This window comes from Cydia amplana, chromosome 3, assembly GCF_948474715.1.
Source record: "Cydia amplana chromosome 3, ilCydAmpl1.1, whole genome shotgun sequence".
NCBI lineage: Eukaryota > Metazoa > Arthropoda > Insecta > Lepidoptera > Tortricidae > Cydia > Cydia amplana.
In genome coordinates, this window is record NC_086071.1 from 16,073,623 (window position 1) to 16,088,365 (window position 14,743).

General features: G+C 36.2%; 1 long non-coding RNA gene across 1 annotated transcript in view; it reads right to left on the minus strand.

The window, feature by feature from the left end:
- The window catches only part of LOC134662859 (uncharacterized), a 320,585-nt gene extending 306,128 nt beyond the window's left edge, over positions 1 to 14,457 (minus strand). Inside the window, exon 1 of the long non-coding RNA XR_010098091.1 lies at positions 14,284 to 14,457. This is a non-coding gene — a long non-coding RNA (uncharacterized LOC134662859). The remainder of the gene's footprint in view (positions 1 to 14,283) is intronic.
- Positions 14,458 to 14,743: the final 286 nt, after the last annotated feature.

Consider the following 14,743-nt stretch of genomic DNA (forward strand, 5'->3'; position numbering starts at 1 on the left):
TAAACAACAACTTTGCCCCCTTGTAAAACAAATAACTATTATTCGTCAAGCAACATAGATACTCGTACTTAAGAGCAAGTTAAACAAAGTACCTACTAAAATGTTTGGAGTGCTTTCTTTCTACATCAACATCAACGTAGAAATGCCTTAAGGAGCCAAATACCACATCCATTCCGAGGCGACAATCGATATCGGATAATGATCTCAGCGTTCGGGTGCAGACAGTCGAGGCTGATTGAAAACTGAACGGCAGTGGGACGTGGCCGAAACGTCGCCGAACTGTCGCCGAAATTCATTCCGCGGCGCTGGTTTGAATGTAACGTGGCTCTTGTTAAGTATCGTAAACATCCACATTTGGAGTTTGTTGAAGATATTTGATTAATATTTTATATTTTATAATTAAATTTCATATATACTTACAAATAAAACAGTAACCAAAACCAGGCGTGCATCACTCCGCGATTTCGTCGCTTTGCTACAGGTAGCTAAAAGTACATCCGTTCGGCCCCAATTTTGGGGAAAGCCATAAGCCGCGCGTGGGGCTGTCGCCACCTGGCGGCCATATCTGTGCTGATCGTAACAGACGCGTTTTGTTAGAGAGTGAGTCTTCTGTACTTAGTATTATTATTTATTCTGTGCCAAAACCTCTATTATTGCCCGGGGTTAGAAATTTAACTTTTCCTGTTAGCTCCATGTTTTAGGTTATGCGGAGACAGCGGAGATAAATAACATTTGTGTCCTTACTTATATTTGCATCAGACAAAGCGTAAAAAAATCGCAACTAGCAGCTCCTTTTAAATATATTAATACGTAAAATGAACATAATAAAAATATTCTAAAAATGTAATACCGTACTAGTATTAAGATATGCCTCACAATGTAGAATATTCAAATCGCATGAGTAGTGCCGGAGTACCTAACAGTGTATTGGCGTCTCGAGCGGTTAGGTACGTCATAGTGACGTCACTGACAGTTAGGAGTCAGTCGATGTCAGACCGCGAGCAGAGCAGTCGTGTCACGTGATGTTTGTGTTGGCGAGCCGTTGGAAATACATTATATCGATTTACTTTAGTAAATGCAGCACATTACAAGGACCAACCCTCCCCCTGCTTTATCTTCTTCTTCTTCTTCGTCTCCTGCCGGATGTTGGCTCTCATTAGGGCTATTTTCATGACGCTGCAGCTCAAAACAGCGATCTGGTGCTCATCTTGAACCAGCACCTAAGGTTTTTGAGCCACGAGGTACGTCTTCTTCAACGTTTTCGTTTGCCTTGGATTTTCCCCTGTATTAGCAGCTGGAGGAGGTGGTCTTTGTCATTTCTAAAACATGACCAAAGTACCGCAGTTTCCGAATTTTATTGTATCTAAAATGTCTGTTTTCTTTTGCGCTCTCTGCAGCCCGCTGTTATTGGTTACTCTATCCGTCCATTACATTTTCAGTATTCTCCTGTACACCTACATCTCAAACTCCTCTAGACGTTTACTTATAGCTTTATGAGACTAGACTATCCGTCCATTACATTTTCAGTATTCTCCTGTACACCTACATCTCAAACTCCTCTAGACGTTTACTTATAGCTTTATGAGACTAGCCATGCTTTATAAGACTTTAAAAAACTAACGTTTCTAAGTAGAGCATGCGCCCAGGCGCACCACCCCGCTGGGGATTCCCGCGATCTTTCATTTCGGTTCCCGATCATGTATTTGAACACTGCACTTTCTCAGCGCTCCTAAGCATTTCTTTCAATGTAATGTTTATTCTACAACGTATTTCTTTTAATGGTTCCTCAGTCAAAATGGAAAAAGTAACTCTTACAGTGTCCGTATGTAACATGCACTTTACTCGATTTTTTTTGTTAGCCTAATTTAGTGTCCCACTGCTGGGCAAGGGCCTCCCCTCCTTTCCTCCACTCAACCTTGTCGTTTGTACTCTCAAGCAAATCCGGATAAAATCCAGCCTGTACCACTGGAGGGCTTCGTCACTTTTTCTTTAATATATGACATCTATTTCAGTTTATAATTTATATATATGTAGTAAACAGTGTGACTACTTAAAAAACACAAATCCTTTGATTTGTTCCCAAAGTTGTACATACTAAATAACTTTTACTATGGGGTCAACCCCGAAATCCCAAATAAAATTTGCTGTTTTATAGAAAATATTGACATATTATTAATAATATCTGGGAGATCGAGCTTTGCTCGGAAAACATATAAAAACTCGAAAATTCGCGTTTTCCCAGGGATAAAACCGAGCTAGATCGATTTTTCATCCCTAAAAACCCCCATATAGCAAATTTCATCGAAATCGTTAGAGCCGTTCCCGAGATTCCCGAAATATATATACATATAAATAAATAAATAAATATGCAAGAATTGCTCGTTTAATGTTATAAGATTATGATACTCGAAAATGTGCGAGATAGCAGTTATTTTTTTGTATTTTTGCATTTTCGGGGTTGATCCCATAGTAAAAGTTGTTAAGCCTATCAGGTATATTATGGCCAGACAACAAAATCACTCTGTATGTAATAACATTTTCAGTAATTCCTCTTCGATTTTCGGTGTTAGGGGTGCCGATTCTAAACCCATCTTTCTACTTTATGACTCGCATAGAATAGAATTGTTGATTTTTGGTGTATTTTTAGAGAGCCATAAAGACGTTTTATCTGTTTCTCCCTCTCGGTACATCTCGGGATTTACCTTTAGCGGAAAGGTAAAGAAACCAGGGATGTTGCGAATATCCACATCCGCATCCGCAACCGCGGAACTTCCGCATTATTTTCAACATTCGCATCTGCATCCGCATCCGCATAAAATCGATGCGGAGTTTAATGAGGATGTGGAACAGGTGGGTACAGGAACGTCTTAGCATCGGCGTAAGTGCTAGACTGCTAGGTAATTTAGTCATTAGCCAAAACAACCTATTAGAAATGAGCAGTCAAGCGTGAGTGGGACTTAATGTACGGAACCCTTGGAACGCGAGTCCGACTCGCACTTGGCCGGTTTTTTGAAATAAAAGTTACTAAAAATGTAATATTTTACGTTTTTTATGTACCTATCTTGACATCCGCATCCGCGGATGTGAGCCTTTAAAAATCCGCATCCGCATCCGCGTCCGCGGATGTCGAAAAATCGGCATCCGCAACATCCCTGAAAGAAACCTACAGAATTGGGATTAATGTGTTTTCGCTGCTCTGTTTAATCGAGTGGATTTTTTATGGTTCTATTTCATAACTTTTATGCTGAATTCAGTTATCAGAGGTTTTATTGAGTACTTGAGTGAAGCTTTTACCCTTAATATGATTGAACGGAAAGTAAAGAGGGATTACGAGCCAAAAACCGAAAGAAATAATTTTACAGTACATATGGGGCTACTTTTCCGCACTAGTGCGTAAAATAGCACTTTTCGTGCGTATGTCGAAACTTTAAAGTGCCATAAGTACTGTAAAACGTTGTTCAATACACGTGCGAATAGGTAATTCGCAACTCGTGTCGATTTAAAACACTCCCTTCGGTCGTGTTTTAATTTATCGCCACTCGTTTCGAATTTCCTCTTTATCGCACTTGTATCGAAAATAACTATTAACCCGTAAGTAGTTAAATAAAGAATAACAAATTGATTTCGATTAAATCGAAAATAGCAGAATGTTTTAACACTTTGGCTGGTATTACAGGAAAGTATACGAAAATAGGATAATTGTATTATTACAAGAGATACACTATATTAATGCTAGTTTGACATAGAAAAAACAATGAATTCTTTTGTTTCTATATAATTGAGCTTTATTATGAAACATATTAATTAGTAAACATATTTTTTATTTATTTATTACGTTTTTCAAACAGTAAAAAGTCTACAAGTAAAAAATAAAAGTTCCTTTTTATGTCCATAAAACAGGTACCAAATTCTTTAAATTCACCAGGGTTGGCAAATTTGGACCGGTTGGGCGTCGTTTTGAAAGGCTATAAATCTGTCAGCTGTCAAACTAAGCCGCGTATCGAACGCGGCAGCCCTCGTGAATTATGAACTAACTGCTCCGTAGACACCGAATTTGCCTATTTTTTAAAGTAATTAAGCACGAGTTGTATTATAAAGGTGTAATATGAAGTTTGATGTTAAACAAATTGAGAATTATAAAGGTGTGTCTACCTAATATGTTTTTTGTTAGCCAAATGAACGGTGATGAGGAAACTAAATAATGGTGCATTGAATTTTAATTAACGTAAACAACAATTGGACTGGATTGGATTGGAAGTGGACTTTTATAACGTGCAAACGTGCAGTTTGGTTGTAAGTAGATTTATTAAGTTTCTTTATTTATGGGTAAGTATATTTTACTTTTTGTATTGTATGTTTGTACAAGAATTTATTTGCCCTCAATATAACAATCAACAAGGTTTGTTTAATATGAAAATATACAAGAATAAGAAGGTATTGAGACGATTCGGATGCGGCTCAGGATGTAAAGGCCGGCACGTTTCGGCTAACAAGTGGGAGCTCAAACATGCGCGCGAGCCCGACTAATTCTGAACGCCAAAGAATATAGCCGTAGAAGCAGCCTTTTGACAGTAAGGCACAAACTGTTACGTCTTATTTTTGAACTGAAAACTTCTTTAGCGGCGCTGTGCACTTTTTGAGGTGGGGAAAAAATGTTAAACTCGCGACAGACCGTAAGACGGACACGTGACCTGATCGAAAAACTGTTACAATGTCATTGAGTTTTTCTTTATTGATTTAAATGCCATCTAGTGAGTTTAACTGGTATTAATATAACTCGAGTACTAACAGTGATGTGCTCAGGGGTTTCAAGTAATACGACGAAATAACGCTAGATGGCGTTAACCTCAATTATACATAGTGCTGCAGACATTTTGCACTAGTCATTGAGTTTTCACTTCTGCCGGCACTCCCGGGGTGCAACCCGTTGTTTTTTTTTTTGTTGAAGAAACGTCACTATTGACACTTGTTTGACAGTAACATATCCGATCCATATCATTTAGATATCTAATAGTTGACGTATCTTAATGTTCGAATATGGCTGTAAGGTATAAATCGTTTACGTCCTATTTTTTTTAGGATTTAAAAATGCAGGTTTTGTCGTGTATTCGGAGCTGTTCAAAAACCAATGCAAGTTACCAGGAATTGAACTCGTTCAGTTCGTAGAAACAGTAAAAAAACTTATCGCTTTAAATATATTATAATATTTATAATTATGGTTTTATAGGAATCCTAAAAATGCGGCATTTAATTTCCGAAAGCATTACCTACATTTTATTTAGAAATTGTACTTATTTATTTTTATATCAAAATCATACTTGACCAGGTACAGGTATACAGGTATTGTAATACCTTTATGAAGATGTTTTGAAGTATATTCAATGTCGTACGAAGCATATTTTTCATTTGGATTGCGCTGCACAAAAAAAGGTTTTAATTAAAGAACCTTTTTAGGGTTCCGTAGCCAAATGGCAAAAAACGGAACCCTTATGGATTCGTCATGTCTGTCTGTCTGTCTGTCTGTCTGTCTGTCTGTCTGTCTGTCTGTCCGTCTGTCCGTCCGTATGTCACAGCCACTTTTTTCCGAAACTATAAGAACTATACTGTCGAAACTTGGTAAGTAGATGTATTCTGTGAACCGCATTAAGATTTTCACATAAAAATAGAAAAACACAATAAATTTTGGGGGTTCCCCATACATAGAACTGAAACTCGAAAAATTTTTTTTCCATCAAACCTATACGTGTGGGGTAGGTCTTCAAAAATGATATTGAGGTTTCTAATATAATTTTTTTCTAAACTGAATAGTTTGCGCGAGAGAGAGACACTTCCAAAGTGGTAAAACGTGTGTCCCCCCTAACTTCTAAGATAAAAGAATGATAAAACTAAAAAAAAATATATGATGTACATTACCGTGCAAACTTCCATCGAAAATTGGTTTGCACGAGATCTAATAAGTAGTTTTTTTTAATACGTCATAAATACGGAACCCTTCACGGGCGAGTCTGATTCGCATTTGGCCGTTTTTTTTTTGTTTTGTTGTCTGCCATATTAGGAGCATTGTTTCATTATGATTATGGCCTCCGTCAGCGCTGCAGTGGACTTTATACTACCTTAACCTATTTTAATTTGTAATATGACAGTTCAAATTTCTTCCTAATTTAAAAAGAGATAGAGAGAGAAAAACAGAAAAATCCGGGTGAAATTCCGATTGTGTAATGAGCTCGCTGCAGAGGTTTTTTAGAGGGACTTTTGAATAGGGTTCTTAAAAAGGAGTACCTATGCATGCACCCCTAAGTTGCAGGCGTCCATACCCTACGGTGACCGCTTGTCATTAGACGGGCTATATGTTTTTTGCCACTGACATGGTATAAAAAGACGGGAGGTACCTACTCGAAGAGAACATTATTTCGAAGGCATTACCATGAACTTTTGTTACCGTTATTCGTTATCTTTGCCCTCATGTGAACTCAGGAGGCTAAACCGCGTAATTTCCTTACCTCCTCCTCATTAATTGTGGTCACGTTCGACCACGTGACTCCGTTAGGGAGGGTTCTGTATTTGCTTTGTTTTTCAGTGCACCTTTCAGGTGTTGACAGTCCGTGATGGGTTTCCTGCGTTTTTGCTGAAAGGTTTTTAGTAATGAATTATTGGGAGTGCTCGAGGATTTTTGTTACTTTTCTTTGGAAATATTCTGGGCTAACGTATGGCCTACATACGCTTTTTTAAGACAACCTATTTACAACATTATGTAAATAGCATGAACCTATAATATTACGGACAGAGTTTCGCTTACAACACAACTGTGATTCCAACATCCACCAGTTTCTAAGTATTTACGCGTGACACACACACATTGACAGCCCACATCCACCAGTTTGCCGTCAGACGAATCGAAACGTCATTGAAGTAAACATGTCGAAGAAAAATATAAAATATGCCGGCATGCGTAGCTAAATCCTGCTAGAATTGTACCGATCGAAAGAAAAAAAGTCACGGAAAAACTTTTTATACTTAAGTTTATCAATTAGTACGTAAAATCATGATAATTTGTTGTTTATAAATTATCAAACTGCAAAACAGGAGTGTGACCAGTAACATGAATAGAGTAATTTCCCGAAAGTATAATAGGGTAATTGATACCCTTCTTATTAAATCATTATGTATTAAGAGATCATTTAGGTAAATGGTTAAATTATTGATTATGCATTTCAAACTAGGCCGGTATGGTAATTTCCCGATACTAAGGAGCGATACTTAACGTTTGTTTGTTATGTATTATAATTTTTTTGTTGAAAACCAGATATGTTTCAAGTTAAATATATAAATTAAAAAATCATGCTAAATATCATTAGGTATTGAAAATAATGTTTGCACAAAGTAATTGTGCAATATTGCGCATTTTCAAGACCTATAAAATCAGATACGTACACACCTTTTTTATTGTCTGACGTAAAACTGTCCTAATTTTTTTATTTGAAAACAAGGACGATATTAAAAATAATTGTTTCACTATTAGGGGAGAATTTGTGTTACATGGTAACACTCGTCTACACGCACACATTCAATCCGTCCGCTATTGCAGTGTCACAGTTTGTCTTAGGTGACAGTCCGTCCGTAATATTCTAGGTCCATGGTAAATAGGTTGTCTTAAAAGATTTATATTATAAGGGTAAATACTCTGCGTAATGTATATGTTTGTCCTGGAGGCGTATTCTGATTGTAATAACAGGTTATAAAGATCGCGATTTGCTATGGATAGTTATGATCTGTCAGTGTTATAAATGACATTTTTTCAACCACAAACGTGACTTCTGAAACTGACATATCCTAGGCATAACTCAGAATATGTCTTCTATTTTAATTTAACTGACCTGTAGTCGACTTTCTTTTGCAAATGTCACATTAATTAACGAAATTTATTTAATTATGTAAAACAAATGAATCTAGTTCCAATGGTTTTCAACAATCGAACAAAAAATGTACGACTAACTTGAATTTGTAGATAAAATTAATGGATCAGCTTTGGGAATTTGGGAGTTTCAAAGGATCAGGTTTAGCGTATTGTTTTATTTTTACAAGACTGGCTAAAATTACTATTGCGTCACTCAAATAAATTTATCAAGAATGTTCTTTGGTATAACTTTAGTAACACGATTAAATATCATTTGGTACTTCTTTTGAACACAAAAAACTTTAAGAAACTGAATCAGGCGTTCTTCTATCGGATCGATCCCAATTTCCATCACATTTTTCCAAACCCCAAACCCCTTTTACTTTGTTTAAGAACGGATCGCAACCATTCGTTCCACTCAACTGGAGATCCTTAATCCTGGCTATCAGGAACACGGCAAACTCATTAAAGTATTACCCCATTACAGTGGCCACTTTATCACTTATCAAATTAATTGTCAAACAGTTCGGCGCAGTTGATAGGCTTAGAAATGTGGAAAGAGTTTTGAGTTTTAAAGCTTTGCCCTATAATTAGGGGTGAATTTGGGTCAAACTTCATTTTTTAGGTCAGTGTCTGATAGAATATATTTTAGAGTAGGTACATGACATTTCGTTTTTCACTGAATTGAACTTTTAAGTCAGCTGAAACAAAATTACGTTTTTTCCCTTTTTTAGACGGGAAGAACTTTTTGCGTTTAGTATTTTTCCAATGGAATCATGTAGGTACCCTTTATTAAATGTCAAACCTACTACTAGTACAGAGTATAGAGTTAGTATGAACACTATTTTCCGCAGTCTACCTGTTCACCGCGGATAATGTGAATGGTTCGAAACTACGAGGTGTATTTAACATTCATTATACGCAATATAATCCGTTTAATTTGATTTATTTCATGACAAGACAATATTATATTTAATTAGTGATTAAAATCCAAAATAAAAATTTCTTTAATAAAATGGAGCGATTTAAATATAAATAGTTTTAATTTACATCATTTATTTTTTCGTCAAATTTATTACACCCCTGACTTATCTAAGTATTAATACAACTCACTGATTTAAACTTTCACGATTTTTGCTCATTATTATTCACAACGACGGGACTTAATCGCGTAAAATTAAGTTTTAAATTTACCTTCGACGTTTTAAGGGTTGTCCCCGTTGTCTCGGAGAAGACTGGCTAAAGTTGACATCAACATATAATACAACTGTCATAAACTTGGCTGCCCGATTTAATAATAAATAAGAAACGATAAGAAAAACGTTAATTAAAAATCGTGAGACACTGAATAAAAGGTTACCTAAAAAGGGCAAAATTCAAACAAATATTAATAAAAATCCTGCAGAACTGTCACAGAAAATCCGAACGAACGCGAAAACTCGGCCAATAATCCGGAGAACATTTTCATCGGGCACGAAGTGGAAACGAAAACACTCGTTATTCATACATTCGGGATACTTCGGTAATCTTTTAAAACTGCCAAGTGTTGCCTGTGACCTCCTCTTTTAGGGGGCCCATAAAAAGGCTCTTTTGAATAATTTTGTTAGTTCTACAGTCCATCACCCGGCCGCGTATGTAAATGTGGGTAGATTGAGTTTGAAAGTATGCTCGTATTTTCGCTCTTTGGCTCTTGAGAAAAAATGTTCTCAACTACTGGATTTATTAGGCGATTCATTTTTTTTGGAGTTCGTTTCATCGTTTGGTTTGTACTGGTATATAAAGGGGGAGATGGGGTAATAGTTAGGAAGTATTTGTATATGTACTGCAGTCAGTTCCTTTTTCTCAAATATATATGGCAAAGTAGACTGCGCCGGTTAAAAATTAGGAAGAGAAGTGCACAAAGTTATATATAAGTTTCATTATTTGACGACGTCCAAACTTTAAAAAAAGTTTTAATGCTCTTATTTATAAAAAAAAAGGCTTATATTGTTCAGCTAAAGATGTCAACCAACCGCGACATTTTTTATAGTCTACAGAAAATATCACAATTTTATCAAAATTACTACTAATAAATAAAATACTTTCCAATATACTGATATTAATAAGCCCCAAACTCCGCTTCTCGTTATTTCTTTTCATCTGTCACCAACAGCCTTAAAGCTTTGTCAACATTCGACGGGGAAATAGTCAAAAGAAATTATCGACTGTCCTTAGACCCTCGGGGTCCCCTTGGTCAGCGGGGGGCACCTGTTTCCGTATTATTAAAGCGCGCGAGCGAGTAACTGCGGACCAGAGTAACTGACCTCAGGGGCCGTAGCCATGATGACGAACGCACATCGAGAAGTAAAAACTGGCCAAGAGCATGTTGGGCCATGCTCAGTGTAGGGTTCCGTAGTTTTCCTTCTGTCACAATAGCGCTGATACGCTTTCATGGTTTTTCTCATATTTTTGAGCCATAGTTAAGAAATTTAGAGGGCCATGTGTATATCATAAAATATTACCTATATTTTTTTAAGCCCGTATTAGTTTCGAAAGACCTATTCCATTCAACGTTATCTCACAACATAGAGTTAAACCAAAAATAATATCCGCACTATACTTGTAGGGGAGGTTATTATTTTACCTCTTTGTCGGATGGGGCAAAAATGCTTTCGTATGTCCAAAACTGTCAGCTGTCCGACTGTTCTCCACTGTCTTATTTTCGTGAATTTTTAGAAGAACCTGCTCATAAATAATAATATAATGTTTCATAATAATACATTTATTGCATATTGCAAATTTTCATTGAATCGGTCTTTGAAAACTTTTCAAAATGGCGGAGCCATGGGGGTAAACCCCTAGTAAACCGCAACTGCTTTACGCTGGCTTTCCAGTAGGTTTGAACATCTTAGGCCCATTTAGACGATGCGAGAACTCGCATGCGAGTTCCATTACATTGCGGGTTTTGACCGGTCGGTTGAATTGGACGTAACCAACAGTCCGCAATGTAACTAAAATCACATGCGAGTTCGCGCGCCGCCATCAGCCCTTACTCTGTGACCAATGGGAACTTCTCTCTAGACGCCTTGGCGACTCATTAGGGGGCCGCCTCGCCAATTGTCCGCGACACTAATGTGACGGTTACTCGTTAGGAGATCCACCTTTATTTTCTTTAGTGTATTTTCTTGGGTGATTTTGTTCGTAGTTTAACAAGTTTGTTTATCGAGAATTTACACTTTAAACTTTACCATAATTTATAATATATATACTTTAAAGAATTATGATAAGTTAAATATAATCATTTACGGCGTATGTAATATTTATGTTGTAATTAACTTTAGTTTGTTTTTTGTATAATTTTTATTCATTAAATAGGGACTTAGTAACCAAGTTTTAGTTTTAAAATCCTTCTTTTTAACTATGGGTATTTTTTTGGCCGTAAGTATATATTTTTTTATACCTAAAACGTTCTTATAGTAATAAAATTAGACACAGTGATCTAAAATAATCGTAATTTTTTTAATAACGTTTTGTTTTTAATATTTTTCAAGTCTCTTTCATAAGGAAAGGGCACACTTAAGTATAAATAGCAGACAAATGTTTTATCGATACCCTCCTGTTCTGTTAATATTTTGTAAGCCGACTTTAATTAAGTTGTCTTTAAACTATTTACGTACTCAGACATTAAAATTTCATGGTACATATTGTTACGAAACACAAGCCTTATTGAGCTTACTGTGGGACTACGTAGATCGACCTGTGTAAAATTGTCCTATAATATTTGTTAATTTATTTGTTTAAAATTATTTTATCAATACTTTAGATAATTTCCTTATAAACATTCTTATACCAAACAACAATAGGGTGTAGACAATTTTATTGACACTGCTGATTTTGTGTACCTCGTATAGGTAAAATGTATATCACCGTAGGCCCCCATACTTTGGGGCATCAGACAATGGGCTGGTCAGGCGCAGGTGGCATCAGCGCGTGTTTATTATCCACCCTTGATTACGCTTTCAAAGGCACGTCTTGTCCGCATTAAGAGAATAATTAAATACTCTAAATTAGAACCATAATACTCGCCTAAGCGTTTAGCTAAACTATGGAATGAACTGTATTTATAAAGCGGTATTTCAGGACCGATACGACCTTCAAACCTTCAATAAAAGACCGTACCCCCATCTTAAAGGCCACGCACTTACAACCCCTATGGTATAGTGGATGTCCATGGGCGTCGGTAGTCGCTAATCATCAGGCGATTCGTCGAAACAAAAACCAATAGGTACATTTTTATTTTCGTAATATAAAATTACAATCTATAAATTCCCAACATAATTATAACAGCGACATCTATTGAGTTAAATCTTCCCTAAAACCATTGCTGTTGTGTCACTAACCTAACTTTTACCATAGAGAAAAAAATACATAGATTGCTCACTCCATACATCAGTTTTAGTACCAAAAAGACTATTAGCATCTAGCATCGAGTAGCGGAACTATCAGTACTGCTACTTAACAATAGATGTAGCACCGACCGGAACGTCTTATGCTGTTGAGATAAGACTTTCCGGTCGGTGCTACATCTATTGTCAAGTAGCAGTACTGATAGTTCCGCTACTCGATGCTAGATGTAGACACTGAAATTAATAGTCTAACTGATGTATGGAGTGGGCACTCTTGTCTTACTATATTTCTCTATGCTTTTACCGAATATCTCAACCATTTGGAGATAAATCGGAACATTCATTGGTATGGACAAACACTCAAACAAACACCCAAACAGATAAGATTTTTTTGCATGAGATGAGACTTAAAAGCGTAGGTAAGTATAGTAAATTAGCTTGAAAGCTACTTTGCATATTGTTTATTCCAAGTTTATTCACATTTTTTTGTTGTTTGTTTGTTCCGGGTTCGCACTATCTAGTAATAAAATTCCCTAGAGCAGTGTCGTAATCTGAACGGGGCTAAACTACCGTCCAACAGTTAGCGTTATAAAGTTAACACCAGAGTTTTATTCGCCATGAACTACCAAGCGCATCACCTTAGACAAACTATGATAAGGCTGTTTTTAATCACAGTTAAGATAATAATTCCAATGGCCAATTTACTACCCTATTATACTGCTTTAGAACAATGTTGTACTAAAGTGACATTTTCATTTCTCATGCTCTGAAAGAGGGTCATTGTTGTTCTAAAAGGTGTGCAGAAAATAATACGTTTCTGCACTACAGAATATTACGTTCCAAGTACGATTTTATGTTTTTTTTACGATAAGCAACTGAAATTTGGATTTAAATGGATTTGTTATACAATTTCCATTCTGAAATTTGAATAACTATAGATACTTTTGCCTAAATTTTTAATTGAAAGTACCCTGAAGTTAACTATAAAATGTTTAAAAAAAAAACACATGTACAGGGTGGCCAAATAAGAGGTATACACTTTATTTTTGAAATTTTATTCTATAAAACAAAAAATATTAAGTATTGCTTGTTAAATATAATATGTAGTAGTCAGCAATTACACATGGAAAATAATGTCAGACAAATGGCCACCTCTAGCAGCATGGCAGATGCGAACCCTTTTTCATCGCGTTTTTCATCACTTTTTCACACATTTCTGGCGTTATCTCAGCGACAGTGTTTCGAATATTTTGTTTTAATTGCTGAAGGTTCGTTGGCCTATTAGCATAGACACGTCCCTTTAGATAGCCCTACAGAAAAAAGTCAGGGGCTGTTAAATCAGGCGATCTTGGGGGCCAGTCAATGTCACCGTTTCTCGAAATTAATCGACCGGGCAACTTTATTTTTAATGTTTCTATTGTTTTTAATGATTAAAACACGTTGTTCCGTCGTAAAACGCTCCATAATAAATTTGCCGTATCTACACAAACTAATTTTCATGCAATAACTGTCATATTTACCGCCAAAATAAAATGGCGGCAAAAAAAAGTTGTATACCTCTAAGTTGGCCACCCTGTATTTTACTTTCCTCGTATATGAAATGAAAAGTAGTGTTTAACTCGGGTGAAAGTAATTTTTAATCGTTTTTAGGGTTCCGTAGCCAAATGGCAAAAAACGGAATCCTTATACATTCGTCATGTCTGTCTGTCTGTCTGTCTGTCTGTCCGTCTGTCCGTCTGTCCGTCTGTCCGTCTGTCCGTCCGTATGTCACAGCCACTTTTTTCCGAAACTATAAGAACTATACTGTTGAAACTTGGTAAGTAGATGTATTCTGTGAACCGCATTAAGATTTTCGCACAAAAATAGAAAAAAAACATTTTATTTGGGGGTTCCCCATACTTAGAACTGAAACTCAAATTTTTTTTTTCATCAAACCCATACGTGTATCTATGGATAGGTCTTCAAAAATGATATTGAGGTTTCTAATATTATTTTTTTCTAAACTGAATAGTTTGCGCGAGAGACACTTCCAAAATGGTAAAATGTGTGTCCCCCCTCTGTAACTTCTAAAATAAGAGAATGATAAAACTAAAAATAATATATGATGTACATTACCATGCAAACTTCCACCGAAAATTGGTTTGAACAAGATCTAGTAAGTAGTTTTTTTTAATACGTCATAAATCCCCTAAATACGGAACCCTTCATGGGCGAGTCCGACTCGCACTTGGCCGCTTTTTATTTATCAATCGCAGTAAGAAACTGCAAAAACGATATAACGACCAACTTAGAAGCTTTTTTTTTCTTATATAATATCTGCAATCAGTCGCACGACTATGATCAGATTGGTTCAGGGAAGTATGACGTCTCCAGAATGATAGGGCCATTGCCCTACCTTCCCTTAAATATCCAGCACACCAGGTCTTCTAAGTCAAAGGAGCTTTTAACGTCAAAATTAGTTGAG